This window comes from Sminthopsis crassicaudata, chromosome 2, assembly GCF_048593235.1.
Source record: "Sminthopsis crassicaudata isolate SCR6 chromosome 2, ASM4859323v1, whole genome shotgun sequence".
In the NCBI taxonomy this organism is placed as follows: domain Eukaryota; kingdom Metazoa; phylum Chordata; class Mammalia; order Dasyuromorphia; family Dasyuridae; genus Sminthopsis; species Sminthopsis crassicaudata.
In genome coordinates, this window is record NC_133618.1 from 533,239,444 (window position 1) to 533,265,979 (window position 26,536).

The window sequence follows — 26,536 nt, forward strand, 5'->3', positions numbered from 1 at the left end:
AAGAAAACATAGGAATTATAATCCCTATTTTACACATTAAATAGTAATAATAATAACAATAGCAAACCTGAGAAGGAATGATAACTCAAGATCCCAAATTAAATGAGGGATGGAGCCAAACCTTGTACTGAAGTCTCCTGGAATCCAGCCTAAGATTTTCCCTGAAAAACACTGAGTCTCCACCTAAAGCCACATGGCTGGGTTTTAAAAGGCTACCTTCTTCTGATTACATTCCAGTGGTAGAATTACAGTCAATATGCAAAATTTGTATATCATGTTAAATGAAGACAAAGAAAGTGACTAAGAGACAGAATGGCTCAGAAAACCTAGCAACATCCTAGGGAACTTTCAGGAAGCAAATCATGTAATTAGTCACATAATCTTAGCTTTAGAAGGGACCTCAAATGCCAGCTAGTACAAACCTATTTAGAAAAAGAAAAAGAATCACTTCTGTAAGTGTTACATGATCCTTGGGCTTATATTGGAGGATATACAATTAAAAACCCAAAGGTAGTCTGAGCCCTCAAAGAATTTACTTTTTAAAAGAAAAATAGCATACATAGAAAAAAGTTATTGAGATATGATAGTATCATGAAAGGTCAATGTTCTTTCCATAGTCTTAGAAATAAACTGCTTAAAATCTTATCTTTTAGTTATCAAACTGTGCATACCCTTTGACCCAGCATTGCTGTTATTGGGATTATATCCCAAAGAAATACTAAAGAGTGGAAAGGGACCTGTATGTGCCAAAATGTTTGTGGCAGATCTTTTTGTTGTAGCTAGAAACTGGAAGATGAATGGATGTCCATCAGTTGGAGAATGGTTGGGTAAATTATGGTATATGAAGGTTATGGAATATTATTGCTCTGTAAGAAATGACCAGCAGGAGGAATACAGAGAGGCTTGGAGAGACTTACATCAACTGGTGCTGAGTGAAATGAGCAGAACCAGAAGATCGCTGTACACATCAACAACAATACTGCATGAGGATGTATTCTGATGGAAGTGGAAATCTTCTACATAAAGAAGATCCAACTCACTTCCAGTTGATCAATGATGGACAGAAATAACTACACCCAGAGAAGGAACACTGGGAAGTGAATGTAAATTGTTAGCACTATTGTCTATCTACCCAGGTTACTTATACCTTCGGAAGCTAATAATTAATGTGCAACAAGAAAATGGTATTTATACACATATATTGTATCTAGGTTATATTGTAACACATGTAAAACATATGGGATTACCTGTCATTGGGGGGAGGGAGTGGAGGGAGGGAGGGGATAATTTGGAAAAATGAATAAAAAAAAATAAAATAAAATAAAAAAATAAAGGCCCAAGCCAAAGGTCTGAGCCAGAGAACTGTCAAGTCAAAAAAAAAAATCTTATCTTTTAGTCACAGTCCATTACTCTGTAAGCAGGGTATACCTTATATTCTTATATGAAGAATTCCCAAAATTGATAAAATCACAAATTTTTAATGTATTTAAATACTATGTTATATGTGCTGCAAATACAATAAAACAGGCCCAACTGGAGCAGGTAGGTAGCAAAGTGGAGCATCAGCCCTGAAGTCAGGAGGACTTGATTTCAAATTTGACCTCAGACACTTACCACTTCCTAGCTGTGTGACCATGGACAAGTCACTTAATCCCAACTGCCTCAGCAAAAATAAATAAATAAATAAATAAAACAGACCCTACTACTATTATTGGATACAGTATGTCAGCCAAAGAATGGCATACCCCATTCAGTCGTAATAGTAATAGTTATTGTTGTTGTGGTTGTTATAGTAGTCACATTTGTATACTTTAAGATTTGCAAAATATTTTAGCTATATTATTTCATTTGAACCTCAAAAATAATTCTGCAATGTAAGTGCTATTATTATTCTCATTTCACAAATAAGCAAACTGAGGCTGAGAAATTAAATCATTTGCCATGGAATAAGGAAATTTATTCAGGTCTTCTAACTAAGAAACCAGAACTCTATCCACAGCTCCACCTCTTGAACTAAATTTTCTCATCCTAAATAAATAAAGAAAAAAAATTGCCTCAATAATCATTTTTTTAAAAATCTGATTCTTGCTTCTTTTCCACCTCCTGATGTTCCAGTTTGTATCCATGGTTGAATTAGTTCAATGAATTAAAGAATTGTGAAGTTCATAGAAATTCCTAATACCTTTTCTTTAATAACTGCTAATCACCCTGTATAGATCTCATACATAATTATTTTTATGGTGTTACATTAGAATGTGTGTTCCTCAAAGACACAGATACTTTTTGCCTTTTGATGTAGCTACAGAGTTTAGCATAATACCTGACACAGAATAAGAACTTAACAAAATGCTTATTGATTGATTAAATTTTTATGTGAACTAATTAACTTAGTGGAAATAACTCTGGTTTACATATGCTCAAAAATTTTTCAAACTTTGCATATCCTTTGATCCAACAGTGTTGCTACTGGGCTTATATCCCAAAAAGATCTTAAAAGAGGGAAAGGGATTCCTTGTGCAAAAATGTTTGTGGCAGCCCTCTTTCTAGTGTCCAGAAACTGAAAACTGAGTGGTTGCCCATCAATTGGAGAATGACTGGGTAAATTGTGGTATATGAATGTTATGGAATATTATTGTTCTGTAAGAAATGACCAAGAGGATGATTTCACAAAGGTCTGGAGAGACTTACATGAACTGATGCTGAGTGAAATGAGCAGAACCAGGAGATTATTATATACTTCAACAACAATACTAAATGATGATCAATTCTGATGGATGTGGCCCTCTTCAATAATGAGATGATTCAAATCACTTCCAATTGTTAAGTAATGAAGAGAACCAGCTACACCCAGCAAAAGAACTATGAGAAATGAGGGTGGACCACAATATAGCATTTCCACTCTATCTGTTATTGTTTGCTTGCATTTTTATTTTCCTTCTCAGGTTATTTTTACATTCTTTCTAAATCCGATTTTTCTTGTGCAGCAAGATAACTATATAAATATGTATATGTCTAACATATTTAACATGTATTGGACTACCTGCCATCTAAGGGAAGGGATAGGAGGAAGGAGGGGAAAAGTTAGAACAGAAGGTTTTGCAAGGGTAAATGTTGAAAAATCACCCATGCATATGTTTTGTAAATAAAAAGCTATAATTAAAAAGAAGGAAAAAAAAAAACTCTGGTTTAGGAATCAGAATCTAGTATTAGCCTACTAGTTCTTGGCTGTGTGACCTTGAGTACATTATATAACTTCTATGAATTTGTATTTCTTCATCTGTCAATGGACATAATTTCTATTCTGATCATTGAATAAAGCTGTCATAAGGATACATTGAGAAAAAAAAGTATGGAAAAATATTTTTTTAATTGTAAAGTACAATATCAACATAATGTATTATTTTTATCATTCCACAGCTATTGACAATGTCCCCTCAGCCAGATCAGTCATCTTGCCACAATGAAGTTTTTACAAGTTAAAAGTATATAGAACTGGGACAGCTAGGTGGAGCAGTGGATAGAGCACCAGCCCTGAAGTCAGGAGGACCTGAGTTCAAATCTGGTCTCAGATACTTAACAATTCCTAGCTGTGTGATAACCCTGGGCAAGTCACTTAACTCCAGTTGCCTCAGCATAAAATAAAAAAATAAATGAAAATTTAAAAATTGAAATAAAAAAATTAAAAGTATATAGGACAGTCCACCTAAATATATCCAATGGAGCTATGGAAAAACAACTTACTATATATGCCCTCCTGTTAGTAGTCAGGAGTAACATATTTTAAAGGCATTTGGGTGGGAATAGATAAGGTACTAGGCCCAGAGTCAGTAGATCCTGAATTCAAATCCAGTTTTAATCACTTAATACCCTAAGAACTCTGTTTGCCTCAGTTTCCTCTTTAGTAAAATAAACTATAAATGACTCCAGTATCTCTGCCAAGAAAATCTGAAACTAGGTCATGAAGATGCAGACATAATTAATCAACTCCACAAAAGCAATAGTAACATTTTGAGACATGAAGAACAACATTCTTTTCATGCTATGGGACTACAACAGAATAAAAAGTAGAAGAAAAATTGAAATAACATTTGACACTCCAAAAACCCTTATTTTAAGTGTTCTCCATGGTAATTTAACTGAAATAGAACAAAAAAACATAATACAAACTGTTTTCCAGGGCTTAGACACCCTTAAACACAGAATAATTGATTAGAATAATTTTCTCTAATTTGGTTTCAATTTTACGCCATATATGGGTTAGGGAGAAGGGCATGTGTTATATAGTGACAATGGAATATTATTAGCACACACACCAGAATTGCCAAACTGGTGACCACACAGAAGGTGTGCAGCTTGAAACACCATTTGATAGAAATCAGAAGCATCGGAACAGAAAAAAAGCATCCTACTAAAAGAAAGTAAGGGTCACTGCAGGGAACAAATGATCTGTTTATTGATCACCAAATCCATAAAGACCTACAAAAAGAAACTAACGTATCTTCAGAATTCAACTATGATGGACTTGGCTTTTTTCAACAATGAAGTGAGTGATTCAAGGCAATTGCAATAGACTTGGGATGGAAAAAGTCATCCCCATCCAGAGAGAGAACTATGGAGACTGAATATGAATCAAAGCATAGTGTTTCTCACTTTTTTATTGTTGTTACTTTTGTTTGCTTGCTTTTTTTTTCTTTCTCATATTTTCCCCCCTTTGGACCTGATTTTTCTTGTGCAACATGAAGAATATGGAAATATGTTTATGTTACATATGTTTAACCTATTGCTTGCTGTCTAGGGGAAAGAAGGGGAGGAGACATATTTGGAACACAAGCTTTTGCAAAGGTGAATGTTGAAAACTATCTTTGCATATATTTGGAAAAATAAAATACAATTTAATAAAAAAGAACAACAACAAGAAATATCTCCAGAGGGGATAACTAAGGCTACGCAACTAGAGGAAAGAAATCAAGATTTAGAGGAGGACAATGAATGATCCACAGGAGCAGTCGGTGGGACACAGATTTTGGTACAATGAATTTATTGACACTGTGAATCTGTAGGGAGAGAAATGGAGTTTAGCAAGGCTGACTATAATTATTGTTTATCATGAGCACAGGTAAAATAAGAATAATAAAAACACGACAAGAACATTTACATAGTGTTTACTAGAATGTTGGTCCTTTTGTGGTTTTGGTTGCTCTAAATAAACGTATTCTATGCCTGATGCTTTTAGAGGGATGAAGGCACTTTGAAAACTATTGAGAAAAATACTGGTGTGAATGATGGCATAGGTTCAAAAATTATTAATGGGTAAATGTCTCCAGAGTTGAAACCAGTTTGTTGTGTTAAAGGTAAAGATTTGTCATTCAGATTCCAATGTATCAATCTAACAACTCCTCCTCTTATAAAGCGATAGAAGCAGAAATTCAGAACTAGAAAGGATTTTAGACACCATCTAATCCAAATCCCTTGTTTTACAGATAAGGAAACTGAGGCACCAGAAGGTTAAGTGATTCATTTAAGACAAAGCAGGTAGTGAATTTCTGATTGGAACTCAGGTTCTCTGATTCCAAAGCCAATGTACTTTCCATAGTCTTGAAAATAAATTGTTTAAATTTTTATCCTCTAGGCATATTACAGTTCTCTATTAGTAAAAGTGCTATCCCCACACCAGGAATCTCCAAAATTGATAAAATCATAGATCTCTGATGTATTTGAATACTATGTGCTGAAGATATAATGAAACAGGTACTATTACTTACTACAGACAAGGTGTGTCAACCTATGGCACCTTCTCTCCCGTGGCATCACTCACCATCCCAAGAATTTCTTTCTTGTGTGCTCTGTTTTACTTTTAGAAAGTAAGCTCCTTTCTATTCTACTAGTCAAAGCTAGAACTGGGGCTAGAACTCAGGTCTCCTCTCTCTTCAGACCCAACATGCTTTTCATTATACCCTGTGATGAATTAGATAGTTATCCAGGGAACCAGATGTGTAACAAAATGTTTTCAATGTGTTCATTTAATGTGTGACTGATCCCTTTCCTTTTTTTAAATCATAATTCATTAACATGAACTTCATCCATTGTCATTCCATATGGACATCTCCATGGCTTATAATTCATAATTGGGAGCTTTCACCCCACCAGTGCTCAATTTCTTGAATTTCCAAAAAAGCTTCAGTGGCATATATTGTCTAATATGACAATGAAGTTTTCCAATGTTAATTCTTCAAACCAGGGATATTCAGATCTCCACTATTCCCTCCCAATGAGAATTATATCATTTCTAATTAGTTGATTATATTCATAGTGAATTAATCTACTATTATACAATTCTAGTTTTCCAAATTTTGAGTCTGTGGCTTCCTGCCTAGTTCAAAGGCTTCTGTTCTAGGAACCTCAAAGCCATTGACCATTTTGATGCTAAATTGTTTCTCCATCTGTCCCACACATTTAGCATGAATATGAAGAATGGTTTGATACTATACAAGATGTCTTCTCATACTCTGCTGCTGTACTGTTTCTTTTGTGGAGAAGTCACCAGCATTCTGAATTTCCATAACTATACAGTTAAATGCATCAATTCCTTTAAGTATTTTTAAGACAGGTCAACAAGCATTTAAGTGCTTATTATGTTCCAAGTATTATGCTAAGCCCTGTGAAGTCTGTCCTCAAAGAACTCTGATTCAAATGGAGGAGGAAACAGCCAAAAAACTATGTTCACACTAGATAGATAGAAAATGGATAGAAAGAGATAGAGATGTATGGAAATAAATGAAAGAGAGAAAGAGAGAGATGGATGGTAAATGGATAGATATACACAATGGTAAATTGGAAATAATCTCAAAGGGAAGGTACTTGCATTAGGAGTGAGGAGGATGGAAAAGGCTTTTTTCAGAAGGGGGGATTTTTGCTAATACTTGAAAGAAGTCAGGAGATAAAAGAAATGATGGAGAAAATTCCAGAGAAGGAAGATAGATAAAATGTAACATCAAGAGCACAAATGTCTTGTTCTAGAAGCTTCAAAAGGCCAAGGTCCCTGAATCAGAGTGCTTGGAAGGCAGAAAAAAAAAAAAGAAAATTGGAAAAATAGAAAGGAGCTAGATTATTTTAAAGATAACTTACAAATGATAGATGCTATGACAGAGCCCGAGATATGGACTTCCCAGCCCTACCTTGAGTGTCTTACCAAAATAGTTATTTGTCATGCTTATACATTTTTTTCTGACCAGTTAGTATCAGGCTCCAAGAGTACAGTTTGAAAGAGAAATACTTAGGGGTATCTTAATTATCAGCCTTTTTATTTAATTTAATTGATATTTTTTTTAATTCTACAAAAAAATTTATTGTAATTGTCCTTAATCAAATGAGAGACTAAAGAGGGTATTCTCTATCTATCTATCTGTCTGAGGTGATTTGAGTTAGATCCAAAGGTCATGTAGCTAGCAAGATTTGAACTCCAGGACTAGAAGCTCTATCCACTGAATGACCCACTTATCCCATTATTTATTTTCAATTATCTTGGTAAGCCCATTACTTTTTTTAATGATCACTCAGTCTCTGAGGCCTTCTCACTTTTCAATATTCTTTTTTAATGCCTTTCATTCTCTCACTGGTGAATTCCTTTCAGGACTTTAGGAACAGGGACAGGCTGGCTATGCCATTCATTGACTTCCTAGTTGTGTTTCTGACTCCAAAGACTTTGCTACTGGCTCAGCTGTCCCATCCTAAAACTCCCTTAATTACCTGGGTCCTTCTCACCCTACAACATCACTCTACCACCTTGGCCCCCTTCTACCACTTCTTTTTGGGGGGGTCTCCATTTTGATATGGGTCCTGGCCATCCAAGTTCATTTGTCTCCTTGCTGATCTTCTCCCTCCAAAACTTTCCACCACTAGTATCTCATAAAAAGTACCTATTATCTTTCCTCCTCATTCCAGCTCCTTTTCATGTGTAGGTAGCTTAGAAGGTAAGCTCCCTGAGGTGGGGGCTTTTATTTGTGTCCTTAGCAATTAGCACAGTGTCTGGAAAATGCTAAGCACTTCATAAAAGTTTGCTACCTATCTGCCTCCCTGGAGACATAATTTAGTATTCCAAACAAAGCACTGGTCTTAGGGAATTATGTACCATTTCTGATAGTCATCTGGTCTCTTTGAATGTACTTTTCTCACTTGCAAAATGGAGAAGTAATGAAATCAGCAATCTTATCCCCACTGGGTTGCTAGAAGGAAAATGCTTTGTAAATTGTAAGGCACCATAAAAAGATAACGTTTTAATGAAGCTACACTTCTGTAATTATATTTGAATGGGAAAAAACATGAAGTCCAATACTTGCTAGTTGGAGTATCTGCTAGATATTTCATTTCTTATAATGGGCTTGAAAAACAATGTAACATCCTCTAACAATAGACTCATAATGTACGAAACAACACCAATGTTTAAGCTTTAAAATTAGGAGGATTTTTCCTTGCAATTGCTAATGCTTCTTCTAATAAAGCACAAAGGAAAAGTAGAGGAATAGACAGGGAAGGAGGTGCTCATCTTTCTCTCAGTTTGATTGCAAAGATCAAAGATAATAGTAACTATCATTTATTTATAGGACTTTAAAAATTACTAGACACTTTGTAAATATTATCTATTCATCTGACTCTCAGAATAATATTGAGAATCACTAAAGGCATGACAGTGAACAATGGATATCCAAATATGCCTTCTCATTCTCTCTCTACTGCTTCCTCTGTGACATTACCCCCATTTTACAGATAAGAAACTTGAGGTTCAGAATGGTTAAATAACTTATTCAAAGTCATACAGCTAATGAGGTAGAATTTGAACCCTGACCAGCATTCTACTCACTATGCCAGATTATCACTCAGAAAAAGCTAGGATTACTTACTTCTATGTGTATTTCAAGTTGCTTCTATATAACATTACATCCCCAGAAGTAGTTTTTCCCAAATTGTATACATTTGTAATATTTTCCAAAGAAATTTTCTTTCCAGAAAATCAAAAGCTTTTGCAGTTTTGAATGGATGATTTGTACATTTCACAGTAGTGCATACAGTTTTAAGTTTTCCTTGTGTTGTTTGCCAAATGCCTGTTCATGATAAATCTATTTGAGTCAGGATGCAGATATTCTCCAATTATCTCATTCATTCTTGAGGCACTGGAGAAAGGTTTATTAAATAGAATTGGATACGGAGCTCAACAAGTCTGTATCTTATTTAGGATAGATTAGATCTAGAAAACTCAGGGGTTTTGTTTAGTTGTGTTAATTCTGTTGGGTGGCGGGGAATAGATGTGCAGTCACCATCAGGTTTGAGCAAGACAATGAGGCATGTCTTGTCCGTGATTTGGGAATTTCACTGTCTACTAAAATTACAGTGAATAGCTCAAGTAAGTGATCTTTAAGCATTCTTTGGGATATTTTATAAAACCCATTTCAACCTATTTGATGTTTTTCTTGAGCTCTCCCTAGTTTGTTTGTTTTTTCCTGCTTTCCAGGGATTTTCCCACCTGTGAGCCTTTCTTTGGCCATACTTTCAAGTGTGAACCTAAGAATTTGTCCAGGTAAGTCAGTGAATTGTGGCTTGCTTGAAAAGTCTACAGTAGCTAATTCTTCCAACAGATCTTTAGCATTATATAGGATTATTGAGTTCAGTTTAAGCTGAACCAATGGACTTAAATCAGTTTTGTAGAAACAGCTAGTGAACAGCTTATTCAAAATTGCTCTGTTTTCAAGAAAAAAAACTTTTTCTACAGATCTTCCGATTTCTTCCCTCTCTAGATTGGTATCTCAGTACTGGAACATATTCAGATTTTTTTCCCCTTTTCTCTTTGCTTTTTACTTTAAGAAGTAGTTCTAGTGTTCTTTCCTATGACCAATACTTAGAATGCACCCAGAATATTGTAAAACTTTAGAGGACCTCACATGAAGGCCAGTGGTGAAAGTAGTTAGTAATGGCTAAAAATTCCACTATAACTGTGTTATGTAACAAAATTGAATCATTAAGCCTCCAGTCTCATCCCTTATCCTCTTTATTTTGGAAAAAGTTTCAGAAAACCCAGACATGGTCTGAGTATGTTATTATTCCTCTCAGCTGACATACTGAAACTCTCTCCAAATGATGAAATTTAAATATAAGCCAGGCTTTGAATAAGTTGTATGTCTACATGAATAAAAAGTATAATCCCTTGAAGATGGACTCAGTACTCTCCAGCTGTCTGCAAGAGTGTAGTATGTACAGATACCCACAGATACCTTGGATCTCTGTTCCTTAGGAGTTACAGATGGACAGCTTGATTCGACTTTGTATTCAGTCACCACAGGGCATTCAAGTTTCCTCTGGTCTCTCATTGTTCATCCCTGAATGTTTGTAATGTTTCAAAGGCTTTAGATGTAAATTCCGGTGGTTAGACCCTAAAAGCATAAACTGAACTTAACCTCAAAGTCTCTTTTATTCTGTTATCTTAAACAAAGACTTTGTTAGCATCTATTAGGATCTTTCTCAAGCCCTTGGACAAGAAATAGAAAGTTTTAAGCTGCCAATGTAGCTTGTCTTGCTTTGAGGCCCCCCTGGCAATCAATACACTGGTTTTTGAGCACTAGTAGATTAGATTGTTTTCTGTGTATTTCTTGTAATGTGGCCACATCAAGCTTATTTCTTTAGAAGTTCTTCAATTATTATTATAGCTCCATGGGAGTCTCTAACATTATTCTACCATTTTTATAGTAAAACATTAGCTAGTTTTCAGATATAGACCCATTTTCTGAGTCAATATATTAGAAACTAGAGCTTAAGCCCCAAATGGAAATAAAATACACACACACACATACACACACACACACACACACACACACACACACACACACACACACACACACAGAGGGAATGAGGGAAAGAGGGAGAAAGCAAAAAGAAAGAGGAGAGGGAAAGGGACAGGGGGAGAAGAAGATAGGGAGAGGGAAAGAGAAAGAAGGAGATGAAGAAAGGGAGAGGGAAACAGGGAGACAGAGACAGGGAGAAGGAGATGAAGACAGAGAAGGAAAGGGATTCAGGGAGATTGAAAAGGAGAGAGAGGAGAAAAAGAAGGGAGAAGGAAAAGGAGAGGGAGAGGGAAGAGGACGGGGAGAGGGAGAGGGAAAGGAAGGATGGCTTCTGAAATAAAATCTCTAATCACAACACTTTGATCATCTAAATTTCTGGTAAATCCAGATGAGATGGTAGATAGAGTATCTTACTTGGAATGAGGAAGACCTAAACTCAAACACTGTTTCAGATGCTTACTGAACCATTTTCCTTTACACAATTTACAAATTCTTTATATCTTCATATTTATAAAATGAGGATATTAATTATATTTATTATATATGCATATATTATTATTTTACTGGGCTATTGTAAAGAACCAATAAGATATCATATGGAATATGTTTTACAAATTTTTGTGTTATATTAGGATTAGTTATTATTGTTATGATTACAAAGTCTTTGCAAAAGTATGTATCACTTCAAAGACAAGAGTAAATCACTTAGCCTCCATTGCCTTCAATTTTTTTCATGTAAAATGAAGGAATATACTAGATCAGAGATGACAGATACACTCCCCACATGTACTTATAATTGTTATGCTTCATTTTCCCTTAATTGTAATACCTCAGTTTCCCTGCCTCAGTTTCTCTGAATTGTTCTGTCTCAGTTTCCCTGGTGACTACCCCCCTTCCTGGCCATTAGGAGTGAGATAATTAGGGGTGTGGAATTCTGGCCACTCTGGCATTCCAAAGAGTCATAAAACTCCAGATGGCTTATATCAATTACCTATATGGCACTCTCTATCTCCTGGGCCCAGACTTCCTGTGTCCTGCTGGATCATCTTCTTGACCTGTCAGAATTAAAAAGTTATGGTCCTTCCTGGAATCTCCACTGATACAGTACTCTGCCCACCCCTTGCCTTTGTTTCCCTGATTGCTGGAGCCCTATAAACATTTCTAGAATTACTTGCTGGTTGCTGAATGCTTTGAGACAAGGGTCCCATTCAGCCACCTGGCCATGGCTTCCAAATTCTCCACTATTAAAATATTAAAAACCTCTCATCTCTGTCTTGCCTCAGTTTTTCTGGCATTACATAATAATTCTGAGTAGAACCCAAACCAAATTAAATTGGGAAATACTTAACAAAATAAAAATATGATAAAATATAGAAAACATTACATATTACTAACTCAAAAGGTGACCCATCGGGATTCTTAGATACAGTTTAGTAATCCCCATTTCTATCTGGGTTTCATACTAGTGGACTAGATGATCTCAATTCTAATCTAATCCATGATATGAGGTTGCTTCTTTTTCTAACTCTGTAAAAGTGAAAATAATCTATGCACTGACTGCCTCACAAGGTTGTTATAAAGATTAAATGTGATAATATATGCAAAATGCTTTATAACCTTAAAACCTTATATAAATGAAAGCTCTTATTATCTCCCAACAGTAATTATTAGTAGCCATGTAATGTCAAGAAAACATGAGGAAACTTTCAAATATACCAAGTGTGTGGACTCATGGGATGTATAGATTTATGTTCCGGGGCGGAGCCAAGATGGCGGAGAAGAAACACACGACTCAGTGAACGTCCTCACTCCCTCACAACCAATTAGATAAATTAAGTCTCAGAATTAGCTCAGGACTGATAGATACCACAAGGACTGGAAGCACGACTTACCAGCTGAAGAGAATCTGGAGTTTCAACAGGAAAGGTCAGTTCTCAGGGGAGGAATAAGAGAGACCAGCACAGACGGTGGGGGAGTGGCACACTGCGCCCATTGCGCTGGGAAGGGCTCTGGGATCAGAGAAGCCACTGAGGTAAAGGAATCTGGCACAGGCTGTTAGCTCTTCTCTGCTAATTATTTAGCAGTTCAGAAGAGAAAGCCAAAATATTTTAAAACTCAAATTAGATTTTCCCCGATCCTGGGGGTGACTCAGCAGAGACTCGGCACCAGGGGGTGTGGCCTCAGCTACCTCCTGAGAATAGTTAAGAGATTGACAAGTGGGTGGATACGGCCCAAGGCAACACACACTGCCTAGCTTAGCTGGAGGGAGTGGAACTCAGCTCCAGGAAGTCCCAGAGAAGCGGAACCTTTGAACTAGGGACCGCGGTTTCTGGCAGACACTTCCAGTTTGAGCACAGGGGCTTCTCACGTCACCTGCTGCAGACATCCACGCCCCACCCGGACACATAGGCTGGGCTTTGTGCTGTCTTCACTATTCTACGCCCTCGAAGCACAGTAGTGCTAATCACCTCTGAGGCACTTCCAGGGAGGGGGTGGGGAACTCTCTCCCAGAGCTCTCTCTTAGCTCAGGCGCGGGGCCACTGCATCCATCCAGTCTGGGAGGAAGCTGGTAAAGAAGTAAATAATTTCCTACCCCAGGGACAGACCCCAAAACATTTTTTTAAATATGAGCAAAAAAGCTAGAAAAACCATAGATTCCTTCTATACAGAGAAAGAGCGGGTATCCAACCCCGAGGAAGTTAACAGCAGAGAGACAGCAGATAACAACCTAAAGGGGAACGATCCCTGCCCCCCATCACATAACTCTCTCCTAGAAGAAACTCTTAAAAAATTGAGGGAGTTTGAAGAAAAATGGGGAAAGGAAAGGGAAGCTATGATAGAGAATAACAACGTCCTGAAATTGGAGTTGGAAAAAATAAAGAATTCACAGGAGATGCAGGGAAACAAAATTAGTGAATTAGAAAAGGTTAAAAAAACACAGGAAAGTAGGATTTCTGAATTGGAAAAAAAAATAGATTTATGTTCCCATAGACAAGAATTACACAGAATGAATACACATGGAGAGGAATGCAATCTGAATCACTGGAAGGGATACTTACTTGCATTTGTGAGAACACAACTCTCCTGGAGAATTAGTTGGAAACCTGAATCTCTGTGTCATATTCTTTACCTAGGATGCTTTTTAATGGTCATGGACTACCAGAACCATTTATATCATTTTAAAAATAATGTATTTTTTGGTGGAGTACAATTGTTTGGGTGTTTTTTAAATCTTTCTTCTCTTATTTTTCTTCTTCTCTTTGAAGCAAATACCTTTGGGGTAAAAGGTATTCACTTCTTCAGAATTTTCAAAACTTCTGTGCGATTCTTAGCCTACAAAAATTCTGCTTCTACAGACTACACATTTTGGAAAAAATGACGCTACTTAATTTTGTCAGTCTCTAAGGTGTTTGTTTCCTCTTCCCTCTCCTCAAACTGTTTTTCTTAAATGTCTCCAGGTCTGGATACACTTACTCTGGCAGTTTAAAGATTCCCTGGGCCTTTTTTCTTTTAGTATGCTGATTCTTATGTCCATGAAATTCCCTATAATGTTCCTTAGGCATGCATTGGGCTTTCTTTGATGACAACCCTCTACCCATAACTCCACCCCAGTATGTGTTTACTATCATTGGGGCTTTGCTTTGTTCCGGTTGCAATATTTGTGCTAACTGGTTCAATATGAGGACCTCTATATTGTTTCCTTATGTTTTTTTTCTCCCAATCTAGGAAGACACAAGTCATTCTTCTTCCATTTACTAACATGCTCTTTCAACTTGAAAACAAGATCTGTTTGAGTGCTGAACTTAAAAGTATGAACTTGGAGGTCATATGACCTGAGATCAAATCCTGAGTCTGTCACTTACCACCTAAGTGATGATAACTTCTCTTGGCCTTAAATTCCTTGTGTGTAAAATAAGAGTATTGGATTGATAACCTTCCAGGTCTGAATTTAAGTTCCTAAAACCCTAATCTCTAAGCTCCTCTATGTCCTCTTTTAAAAATCAATCCTACGTGGCCCTCTTCAACAATGAGATGAACCATATCAGTTCCAATAGAGCAATAATGAATTGAACCAGCTACACCCAGTGAAAGAACTCTGGGAAATGAGTATGAACTACTACATAGAATTCCCAATCCCTCTATTTTTGTCCGCCTGTATTTTGGATTTCCTTCACAGTCTAATTGTACACTATTTCAAATTCCAATTCTTTTTGTACAGAAAAATAACTGTTTGGACATGTATACATATATTGTGTTTAATTTATACTTTAACATATTTAACATGTATTGGTCAACCTGCCATCGGGGGGATAGGTGGTGGGAAAGAGGGGAAAAATTGGAACAAAAGGTTTGGTAATTGTCAATGCTGTAAAATTACCCGTGCATATATCTGGTAAATAAAAAGTTATAATAAAAAAATCAATACTAATTCCACAACATCTATCATGCTAATAGATAATTTGGCTTTAAAATAATCTCTGTAGTTGTCTGGTCATTGGACTGAGGAGCTGTTAAATTTTGTTAATTGCTAACACCTGATTTAAATGAATGTCCATGATGTTCTAATTTTCCCATCAGCTCTTCTTCAGAATACTCTGAGTCAATGTAAATGCCTTCTCTCATCAGAAAAATTGACAGCATTGACTAAAAAGAAAATACTTCCTTTAGACTTTAGCAAATGGAGTAGAAGTATTTAATCTCCTCATAAAATTTCATTTCTTACTGACTTTTAGTATATTTGACTCCTGAGGCTTACTTTATTTGGTATTTTCTATATTTGCTCTAATTTTTTTAAAGTTTGAGATAGAAGAAGATTAAAGCTAAGTTAATTTTTGTTTTTTGTATAACCAGTGATTTTAGTTTTCTACACTCTCCTCCTAATCAATTGACATGGATAATTGAGTTAGTTTTCTTCAAATCTTTGTAAAAATATATCCTATCTCTGCTACTTAACTACTGTTAGACTTTGAGCAACTCTGTTCCCCAGTTGATAAATTGTCAAAGGTCAGTTTTCAAATGAATAAATTAAAACTATTTCTAATCATATGAAAAAATGTTCTAAATCACTGTTGATTAGAGAAATGTAAATTAAAACAATTGAAGTACAACTTTACATCTTTTGCTTGGCTAAGATGATAGGGAAAGAAAAGGATAAATATTGGAGGGGATGTGAGAAAACTGGATCATTAATATATTGTTGGTGGAGTTGTGAACTGATCCAACCACTCTGGAGAGCAATTTGTAATATGTCCAAAGGACTGTGCATACCCTTTGATCCATCAGTGTCTCTACTGGGTCCATTTGAGAGCATAAAAAAGGGAAAAGGACCTACATGTGCAAAATTGATAATAGCAGCCCTTTTTGTAGTGTCAAGAACTGGAAACTGAGTAGATACCCATCAGTTGTGGACTGGCTGAATAAGTTATGGTATATGAATATAATGGAATATTGTTACATTATTGTTGTTTTATTATTCTATATGAAATGATGAGCAGGCTGATTTTTAGAAAAGCTTGGAAAGATTTATATGAACTGATGCTAAGTGAAATGAGCAGAACCAAGAGAACATTGTACATAGCTACAACAAGCTTATATGATGATCAGTTGGGTTTGGACTTGGCTCTTTTCAACAATGAGGTGATTCAGAGCAATTCTAATAGACTTGATAGAAAGAGTCATCCACATGCAGAGAGAACTATGGAGAATAAATGTGGATAAGAGTGTAGTATTTTCACCTTTTTTGTTATTGTTATTGTTTGTTTGCTTGTTTTTTTTTCCTTTCTCATGGTTTTTCCCCATTTTTTAAATCTGATTTTTCTCATGCAGCATGACAAATATAGAAATATGTTTAAAAGAATTGCACTTGTTTAAATTGTTTTGGATTGCTTGCTCTCTAGAGGAGGGGACAGGAGGAAGAGAGAAAAAAATGGAACAGAAGGTTTTGCTAGGGTCAGTGTTGAAAACTATCTTTTCATGTATTTGGAAAAATAAAAACTATTATTATAAAATTAATTAACTAATTTATTAATTGATTGATTTTAAAAGACCTTGGGCAAGTCAGTTTCCTGTTTCCAGACTTCAATTTCCTCATTGTTTAAGTAAGAGGATTGGATGGGATGATTACTTACAATTCCCTTCTATTAGAGGTATAAGGATCTTTCTGAACACTCAGGTAAGATATGTCATATTGTATAAAGCAGAGTTTTTAACTTTTTTTGAGTCATGCATCTCTTTGCTAGTCTGGCAACATCTATGAACTCTTCTCAGAATAATGTTTTAAATGGCATAAAATAATATCATATATTATTATTATAAAGGAAACTAATTACATTGAAGTATAGTTAACTAAAAAAAATGGCTTTTAAGTTTATGGGACCCAGATTAAGAATCCTTGACAAAAACATATTTCTTGACTGACCCTCACCAAAACAACTTGCCAATCTAAGCTCCCTAACCAAAAGCTCTTTCTTCTCCCAAATATAGAAATCCCTTCAACAGAATCCCCTAGTCACTCCTTTACTCTAATCTCAAGTGAGATTGCTTTCTACTTAAAAAGGCCAACTTTTCTAACTTGCATCACTAACTTGATTCTATACTGTCCTAATTCCCCTTGAAGTATTAAGATCCATCTCTTCCTCATTTACTGGTTCTTTTCCTGCTGTCTACAAACAGGTCCAGATCTCTTCCATCCTCAAAAAGTCACTTGATGTTACCATCTTCTCAAACTTCCCTTTACTTCCTTTCATATTTTAATTCCAAAATAAAATGATACTCTATATTCTTTATACTTGCCTCCTTACCACTCACTCACTTCTCAATGCCTTATATTCTGGTTTAGAAATCTATCATTTGACTGAAATTCTTTTGAAAGTAACCACCAGTCTTTTTAATCACAAAATTCACTGGCTATTTATTGTTTCCCATCCCTCAAACCTTTCTTTAACATTTGACATTACTGACCAATGTCTTCTTCCTAGAATCTTCTTTCCTCCTAGGACTTTTATAGTAATGCTGTCTTCTGGTTCTCTCCCTACTTGTCTAACTACTTCTCAGTCTCCTTTGTTGGATCCTCATTCATGTCCAATATCTTATATATGGCTATACCCTAAAATTCTTATTCTGGGTCCTCTCCTTTTTCTCTCTACATTCCCTCTTGGTAAACATATCTCTTCTGATTAGTTCACTTGTTCTCTCTTTACAGATGACTCTCAAATCTACATCTCCAATCCTCATCCCTCTCTTGGGATATAACCTCATAACAGTAATAGTCTGCTGGACTTCCCTTGGACCAGAGGATGATAGAACCATAAATTTAAAACTAGAAGGGAATGGGAAGATCTTCTAGTACAATTATTTCAGCTTCCAGTACTTAGATACAAAGAGATTAAATGACAATAAAAATCACACAGGTAGTAAATAGCAGATTTTTGATGTTTATAGAGGGCAGGTAGGTGATGCAGTGGATAGAGTGCCAGATCTGGAATCCGGAAACCTGAATTCAAATCTGACCTCAGATACTTCTTACTTATATGACTGTGAGAAAGTCACTTAATCCTGTTTACCTCAGTTTCTTTACCTGAAAAATGAACTGGAGAAAGAAATGACAAATCACTCCAGTATCTTTGCCAAGAAAACTCCAAATGGAGTCATGAAGAAAACATGACTGAAAACAATTGAACAAAATTCATTTAGTATAAATTCTCCTCTTTACAGTGGATTTGTATTAAGCTTCATCCTCTTCTCTGTGTCAACAGAGTCTTATGATTCAATAGCAAAATAAAAATCAAGAAAAGGGAGAAGAGGAATTATTATATTAATCTCCTAAAACAACCTGGCATCAACTAGTTTTTTCCACCTCATTCTCCTTTGACAATTAAGGGTTTTTCTGGGAACTGAGACAGTCTTCACTATACACATATAGTGTATACATTTCTGAGACTTAATCCTGTCCAAATAGGCAGCTGTTTCATGAAAAGGCCTACAAATACCTCCTCATTAATATAAGGCTTTGCACATTGCAATAAATGTTTATTGAATGAGGTCAGTGACTCACCTAATTATGATAACCTGTAGTTAAATGATACTTTATATTCATCTTCCTGCTTGATTCAATCAATCAATCAACATACACCTTCTTCTGATTGATTGAGTGTGAGGGCAATGGTAAGATAACTAGTATGGCAAAATTGGAAGGTTTGGGGGAAATAAAAAGTAATAATGCAAAAATAAAAGTGGACCATTAAAGGACAAGCCTTGAACTCAAGGCTTAAAAGTTTGAACAACTCAGGTCTTATGTATATTATATTATATAGTATTGTTGTAGAAGTATATGATGATCTCCTGGTTCTGCTCATTTCACTCAGCATCAGTTCATGTAAGTCTCTCCAGGCCTTTCTGAAATCATCCTTTTGGTCATTTTTTTACAGAACAATAATGGAATATATATGAACCAGGGGTGGTTGAGGGAGTATTCATACCAGATAAACTAAATCTTTTCAGGAAAAGGTGTCAAGGTCAACTGGAGGAATGGTGGGAGAAAGGGAAAGTGCTGGGGGAAGGAGAATTAGAGGATTACATAGAAAGGGAAAATTAAAATGGGATTTATTCACTATGGGAAACAAGCTAGAAGGAGATGAATAGAAAAAAATAAAATAAGAGAGAAGTTAAAAGGGGTTTGAATCTGGGTCCTTGGAGTTCAGGATCAATGTTTTTCAGAACAGTGAAGAGATTTGGTAGGTGTGAAAGGAGAAGAGGTGACAGGTAAAGAGATTATGAATGGGCTTTGTTTTTTAAAAGAGTTAATTATTAGAGAAAGAAACTTGTCAAGACTGGGAGGAGGAAGAATAGAAACAAATTCCCTAGAGTAAGATGGGAAGAGTCATACTCCTTAGCATTAAATGATTTCATAATTCTATATCATCACCAGAAAATCCATACTAAAAATAAAATGAAGCCTTTTTAAAGAATTTAAGTTCAAAACAAATGTAAATCAGGTAATATTTCATTGGTTCTTATTTTTTTTTATTTATTTACTTTACCAAGTTAAATACAACATCTGTTCTTCATTGAATGCTAGTCACATTTAAAGTTTGAACTTTCTTAAGTCTGGTTTGGGGGGAAAATTGGAAAAAGTAGATTTATTCTGAGTCATATAACAGAGTCAACAGAGGAGTGAGCTCTCCAATAAATATACCTAGGAATTTCAGCCCAGAGAGTAAAACTTCAGGAAACTGAGAACAAATGAAAACACTGAAGTGATTTGCACCATACTTTCCTCATCTATATAAAAAGAGGAGCTGGAAATGATTGCTCAGTTTCTTCCTGCTCTAACATTCTATAGAGCATGTTAACTTATAAGATCTGAACTCCAAAATCAACTCTCATAAAAACTTTTGAGACAGCAATTCATGAACAATTCAATTTAGTAGAGAATCTGGATAATAAAATTGGAAGATTAACTAAATCTGTGATGTTTCCTTAGTTGAAAACTATAATGATACAACTAGGGCTACTGTCCAAGTGCATACTTCAGAGTATCTAATTCTTACATACACCCATCCCACTCCCCATCAATGTTAACACCAGTGAAGGCAGGGGGAAAAAAGATTAAAGACTAGGGTGAAATTTCAAAACTTGGCATAGGATTTGGGATTGGAAAGAAGCTCATATGCCATCTAATCACATCCTCTGACTTCAGAGCTAAGATCTGAACTTAAATAATCCTTCCTGACTCCAAATCTAGTCTTCTTTTTACTATCTTGCCTTGAGGGAAAAGCAAATGGACCTATGAGATAGTGAAAGATACATCTTAGAGGTGTATTATTCTTCATGAAAATAGAATTATTTGAATAAAATAATAGAAAACTGATGAGACATGAAGAGGGAGAAAGAAACAACCATAAACACACAGAGATAAAAAGGAACAAACTGCCAGTATTCTCACTGGGGAGTTCTTACTCTTCCTATTCCTTGGGAAGTTTAGAACTTAATAGGGCAAAATGCAAAGAGGGAAGGACAGAAGAAGCTCTGCTTTTGGAGTCAGAGGACATGTATTCAAATGTCATCTTGGAAGTTGACTTCCTGTGACCATTGGCATGCCATATGACCTCTCTGGGTCTCAAGTTTCCTCATATTTAAAATGTGAAAGGAATCCCATGAGCAATTGTTGATTGAAGTGAAAATGAAGTGTCAAGGTCACATGTTTCTCAGAGCACTAGAAACCACTTTTCATTATGGGTGTTAGAATCATAAATTTAGAGGTAGAAAGGGCCATCCAGTCCTACCTCTTCATTTTATTTTTGAGGAAACTGAAGCACAGATTGGTCAAGTGACTTGTCCAAAATTATACAGGTATCAAGTAGTAGACTGGCCATAACCCTAAAGAAATTACTTCATTTTTGAGCTTCATCTGGGGGAAAAAAGGATAATAATATTTATTCCATCTCACAGAAGTATTGTGAGGAAAATGTTTTACAAAGCTTAAATAAACCAAGCATGTAAATGTGAATTATTATTATTGAAGATAATGGCAGATGTTACTTAAGCAATCCTAAAAATCCCAGCTGTGAGAATGCCTTTGGATCCTGTCATTACTATCCCAGTTCCCCTAATGTATTATGTGTTCTCAGAGATACAGAATTGAACTAGATCAGGGACCAGCTGCTTTAGCAATGAGCATAAATGATTTTTGCCTCGATATAAAAATGTGGCTTTTTCTAACGGTATTATAAATGAGATGGGAGCCTAAGGTGGTAGACAGGTGGCTATTCTCTGAATTCCCAAGTATTGTATTTAGCTATGCACTCTTCACTCTTCAAAACCTCAAATTCCATGACTTCTAACCCATCCTCCTTTTCCATTTCTACCCTGAGTCACTGGATTTGAGCCCATTTCAGGGTTTGTAAAAACATACAAGACTACAGACTTCCACTGAAATAACTTTCTCCTTCCTGCCTAAAGAGGTAGGGAATGGTATGTGCAAAAATACCTTTAAAAAAAAATAACAGAGGAGAAAAGGTGAAGATAGCAGGACAAGTTGGGAAGGGAGAAATGGGTCAAATTTCTTTCTTTTTTTCTGAACTAGCTCTTAAGTCATTTGCCATTTTTTTATTTGCTTCAAGAACTGGAGCAGAGAAAGCCACAGCTTATGCCTGAACTCCCAGTGCCCTCCACCCCATGAGGAGAGTCACCAAATAGCCTGGCCCAAGAAAGGAAGACCTTTATGGAATGCAATTTTGCAAAAAAGGCTCAAAGGCATCACTACAATACGTAAAGCTAGGCCAAGGCAAAATGATGGAATTATGTAAATATTTGAATGTGGTCTGCATAATCGGAAACACTCCCCCTTCTGAAGCTGACCTTCCTCTTTCATCACCAGCCACATGAAAATAGAATTCGGGTATAACGAGCAAATAATACAAAGCATGTGCCTTAGCACCAAGCGCTTTGTACGTTGCTACATAGTTACTTGGGAAACAGAAGCAGATGTCTCTGTGTTTAAGGCCTGTTTTTTTCAGTGGCTTGTCCATTTGGCATCAACCTATTAAAAGCAATTGCCTATCTGCAACCCAATCCATCCAGGACAGACAGTCAAAATAATGAGTAATACATACAATAAATAGCACTGGCTTCTGAATATAGACACTGATTTGAGGAATTACTCCCTTCCAGGGGAGAATTCTGTCTGGTGAATTGGTCATTTGTATCTGGGTCAGTAAATTCAAGAGACATTTACTAAACAGCACCTTGCACAGTGTAGAGATGCTGTATTGGTGCAAAGAAGAATATGACAGGAGTGTCTGTCCTCAGGAAGCATAAAATCTAAGGGAAATAATGCATGATAGCTAGTAGAATGTAGCTCCCTTGATAGCAAAGAAGGACCTATTTTTCCTTTTGTACCCTCAGATCCTATATACCTCTAGATCCTAGATGTATCTGACACAGTCATACAGTCAGGGTTTAATAAATGTTTGCTGAATGAAGACATGAACATAAATAAGCATGACACCAAATAAAATTTTAGTCACTATTTGGAAGAGGCATAGAGTGCTTGCTATATGTAACCTAGAGAGAGAAAGATTATATCAGATTAGGAGGGGAGATAGAAAGAAGACTGGAATAAATATCCTAAAAGAAGAGGCATTAGTATGAATTTTGAAGGATGGAAAGAATTTCAGCAGAGTTGAAAAGCACATTCTGGGCAGAAGACGATGGGTTGAGTTATTTAGAGAATAGTAAAAGGGGTCTACTCTGGCAAGATTTTAGAGGATAGAGAATACTAAGAAGTCAATAAACATTCTCAATTCTCAGACAAGCCGCAGGCTGATGTGCCCCTCCTGATGAATATAAATCAACAAAATTTCTCTTTAACTTGTCAGCACCCATCACTGTGCTGGAGCACAGGAGCCCAATAAGCAATTGTTGATTGAGGTAAAAATGAAAGAAATCTCTCACTTTCTGTCAAACTCTCGGAGCCTTAGAAACCACTTCTCACTTAGAATGATACAATCACAAATTTAGATATATAAGAGACCATCTAGATCAACTCCTTCAAACATAGGTACATATAAGATAAGTGATTTTTCTAAGATCACACAGGTAATAAGTGACAGATCTGGGAGTTGAACCTCTGATTCCAAATCTGGCACCTTTTTATACTGCTGCCTCTTATCAAACATTATGACAATACAATCTCTTAGCTGGTGACCTCTGTCAAGTTGCTAAAACAAAAAACCAACAACTGTCCCTTACAGTCAGAACCTTTAAAGAAATGGGACCCTATATTGGAAGAAAAATTCAAAGACAAGACCCATCAGTTTTAGCCAACTACCATTTTTAAAATATTGACTTTATTTCACACACACACACACACACACACACACACACACACACACACACAAGACGGGTTAAAGAAGTGAGATTAGAAAACTAAAATTCATCTAAAGTATGCTGATTGATTAAATGTCCCCTAAATCAAACTTAAACTACCTTTAAGTCACTCAGTAGAACATTTGACATCTCTGACTCATCATAATACTCTCGTTTCTTTGGAGCTATAGCATTTGGAAATACCTAGAGCACCATTAATTTCATTATGGGACAACCTTCCCATTAACATGATTTCTATTACCTTTTAAGCCAAAATGCTATTCCTCGGGGAGCAGCTAGAGGCACCATAGCCCTGGTTCTGAAATGAGGAAGGCTCATCTTTTTGAGTTCAAATCCAGCCTCAGACACTTAGTAGTTATGACTAGACAAGTCACTTAACCCTGTTTGCCTCAGTTTCCTCATCTGTAAAATGATCTGGAGAAGGAAGTGGCAGAGCACTCTAGTATATCTACCAAGAAAACCCCAAATGGGGTCATGATGAGTTGTACACAACCCAACCAAAAGGACTGAATGATAAAACCTCTCCTTAGATAGGCAATACTACAGGGTGCCAACAGGTATCACTGCAGAGCCTCAAGCATAGTCAAGATAATGTGTTTTCATAGGTATATGAACTATCAATCCCAAGGCAACCTGATTATATGTAACTTACTCAATGGTAACAAAGCATCCAGCATTTATTAAGCATCTACTATTTGCCAGGCACTGTGCTAGCACTTTACAAATATTATCTAATTTGATCTTTACAATAATCCTGTATGATAGCTGCTATTATGATCCCATCTTACACTTGGGGAAACTGAGGCAGACAGCAATTTTTTTTTTTTAATGACTTATGTAGGGTAAGAAAATTAGTAAGTTTACTTATCTGTCTTTGAATTCAGATCTTCTTGACTTCTGACCCAGAATTGTATCCACAGCAGACAGTCACAAGGATCTGGACCTCAGAACCCAACCTTCTATCCATCATCCCCTTTTTTTCTTTAAAGAATATTTAAATTTGGGGCAGCTAGGTGGTACAGTGCATAGAGCACCAGCCTTGAATTCAGGAGGACCCGAGTTCAAACCTGGTCTCAGATACTTAACACTTCCTAACTGTGTGACCCTGGGCAAGTCACTTAACCCCAGCCTCAGGGGGGAAAAAAATTAAATTCTTTCCTTAGAGTGGCTATCCCCTTCATCAATTATGCAGATCCCCATCCTTCCAAATGTGTTTGTCCTGTGTGACTCTTACACATGATTTCCTATGAAATCTCCAACAGCTTTGGAGGCCTTCCTTCTCTTTTAGACTTCAAGATTGTCCATCTGTTCTCTCTTTCTTGTTACATGATCAACCCACCTCCTCTCCCCAACATTTGGTCATTAATTATGTATTTTATTCCACTTCATCATCTTCTAAACATACTGCAAACCACGTCTGCCTACCATGTATCTTTCCATTGCTCTTTGAGCTGTCTATAATTTTAGCTTTTTTGTGACCACTGTGTTCCAGGATTCAAAGCCAAATAGCTACCAGAATAATGCTGATTTTTTAAATGGGCCTTCCCAACAACATTTTGAGATCATTAAAATATATATATATATATATTGGTGAAGTTTCCCAAATGCAATCCAGCTGCATCACCTCTTCTTATACTCATTTCTAGGCCCAATTCATTATTTATTTGTAGTACTTATAGAAGTTATATATTGTGATGGATTATTAGCTCAATGAGTTGCCCATCCCATAGCTGGGTATATAATTTGGGGGGGGGAGTAAGATGTCCGGATCATTGCTTCAATCAGTTTATAGGGAGCTCCCATTGAGGAATATCTCTCTATTAATATAATTTGGTACCTTTCCAAAGCTTAAAGTCAGAAAGTCTTTGCCTAAGGCACTGAAATATTAAGTAATCTGACTGGCACAGAGCCAGTATGCCAGAGGCCAGAGTTAAATCAGGCCATCCTAATTCCAAAGCCAGCCTTGTATCCACTATATCATGCTACTCTCCTGCATATCATACTCTGTACAATATCCACCTTTCATCTGCTTTTTCAGTGGTTAAGAGAAATTTTAAAAGGCAGAGAAAAAGAATCAAAGCAAAAATGGGGTCAGAAAAGTTTTATGCTATCAACAGTTGCCTCATGTGTCACAATTTGTCTAATCCTTCCTTATTCATTTTCATGTCCAGAGAAGCCAGTGATGGGTGGGAGGGGGGGTAAAGGGAAAAAAAGGGAGAGAAGCATATGGCACTGTGAAAATCTGGAGTCAGGAAGACCTAAGTTCAAAATCTTATTAGTTGTGTGACTCTCAATTAGATATTTTCTTCTCTGGATTTCAGTTTTGTCTTCAGTAAAATGTGAATAATAATAGAACTACCTTATAGGAATCTCATCAGAATTAAATGAATTCACAAATTCGTAAATGCACATAAATACACAAAATGAATTCATAAAGCACTTTGACTACTTCTACCATTACTCCTCTATCACACAATCTCAACTACAACTGCTACTACTACTACCACTACTACTACTACTACTACTACTAATAATAATAATAATTATTATTATTATTATCCTTGTAATCATCATCATTATTGGGAAATGAAAGAGGTAATATGGCATAAATGGATAGCTCTGGGGACTTGATTCAACACCCCAGGACTATCCACTTATTCGTATTTCCTCTCTCATTTTCCAATCTTAACTAATTTATGTTATGTGGTCTAGACAAGTGACAACTTCTCATGGCCCTGGACAACTCTTTGTCAGTAATTCTCAAATTTTTGTTCTTCAGAACTTCTTACACTCATAAAAATTGTTGAGAATACCTCAAA

At 36.1% G+C, this 26,536-nt stretch overlaps 1 protein-coding gene across 1 annotated transcript in view; it reads right to left on the reverse strand.

Annotated features, from left to right (window-relative positions):
- THSD4 (thrombospondin type 1 domain containing 4) overlaps positions 1-26,536 on the reverse strand; it is a 934,909-nt gene that overhangs the window by 732,515 nt on the left and 175,858 nt on the right. The window lies entirely within an intron of this gene.